Here is a 1,548-nt window from a genome sequence, read left to right on the forward strand (position 1 = left end):
CATTTGTTTCTTTTCTAACCAGTACTTATCCACAGGTTCTGAGTATTGGTGAATAAATTTTGGAGGCATTGTCACATTGTCAATTTTCACATTTCAAAACATTCTCTATGCTATGGTTATTGTGATGAGGATTAAATGTTGTCCCTGTCTTAGAGTAATGGTACAATGGTCTCATTTTTATAGCTTCTCTCCAATGTGCTTTCTCTGATGTCTTGTAATTTATGATACATAATTTAAAATGTTTCTACATTCTCTACATTTATATGTCTTCTTTCCAGAATAAGTAGCCTAGTGGTGAAAATAATTGATTTCTTATTAAAAGCTTTGCTGCATTTTTTTTTCAATTTGTAGAGGTTCTTTTCTGTATAAATTCTGTTGTTAATAAGGTTTACTCTCTTTTTTTATGTTTATTTTTTAGTTTTAGTTGGACACAATACCGTTATTTCACTTATTTATTTTAATGTGGTGCTGAGGATCAAAGCCAGGATCTCACATATGCGAGGCTAGCACTCTACAACTGAACCACAACCCCAGCCCCACATTCTTTACATTTGTAGGACTTCTCTCCAGTGAGTTCTGCTGTGATGAATAAGGTCTATTTTTTGACCAAAAGCTTTTCCACATTCTTTACATTTGTAGGGCTTCTCTCCAGTGTGAGATCTGCTGTGGTAAATTAGGACTGATTTTCGACCAAAAGCTTTGCCACAGTCTTGACATTTGTAGGGCTTCTCTCCAGTGTGAGTCCTCCTGTGGCAAATAAGGTCTGAGTTTTGACCAAAAGCTTTGCCACAATCTTTACATGTGTAGGGCTTCTCTCCAGTGTGAGTTCTCCTGTGGCATATAAGGTTTGATTTTTGACCAAAAGCTTTGCCACAATCTTTACATGTGTAGGGCTTCTCTCCAGTGTGAGTTCTGCTGTGGCGAATAAGGTGTGATTTTCGACCAAAAGCTTTGCCACATTCTTTACATTTGTAGGGCTTCTCTCCAGTGTGAGTTCTCCTGTGGCAAATAAGGTCTGATTTCTGACGGAAAGCTTTGCCACATTCTGTACATTTGTGGGGCTTCTCTCCAGTGTGAGTTCTCCTGTGGCAAATAAGGTGTGATTTTTGACCAAAAGCTTTGGCACATACTTTACATTTGTAGGGCTTTTCTCCATTGTGGTTTCCTCTGTGGTAAATAAGACCTTTTTTTTTTACTAAAAGCTTTGCCACATTCTTTATATTTGTAGGGCTTCTCGCCAGTATAAATTCTCTGGTGGAGAACAAGGCCTGATTTTTTATATGATTTCTGGTGTTCACTCTCACTTGGAGTTTTCCCTATTTTCTTTTTTGGTAAATATTCAAGATCACAACTTCTATATTTTGCACTTATCACTTTATTTAATATATGTTTTAGGCCCTTTTCTGGTGAATATACTTGGGTATGATTAGGAGTCATGGCTGAAATAAACAAAAATAAAAACAATACCGATTAGACTGGGATAAATATATTTTGCATACGTAACATGAAATTAAGGTAAAATAAGTACATCAGGAGTGTAGCATATTA

At 36.2% G+C, this 1,548-nt stretch overlaps 1 pseudogene; it reads right to left on the reverse strand.

Moving 5' to 3' along the window:
* Nucleotides 1-219: 219 nt before the first annotated feature.
* Nucleotides 220-1,293, reverse strand: LOC139707872 (zinc finger protein 300-like; annotated as a pseudogene).
* Between the last annotated feature and the right edge of the window lie 255 nt (nucleotides 1,294-1,548).

The sequence above is a fragment of the Marmota flaviventris genome, chromosome 12 (assembly GCF_047511675.1).
Source record: "Marmota flaviventris isolate mMarFla1 chromosome 12, mMarFla1.hap1, whole genome shotgun sequence".
Classification (NCBI taxonomy): Eukaryota; Metazoa; Chordata; class Mammalia; order Rodentia; family Sciuridae; genus Marmota; species Marmota flaviventris.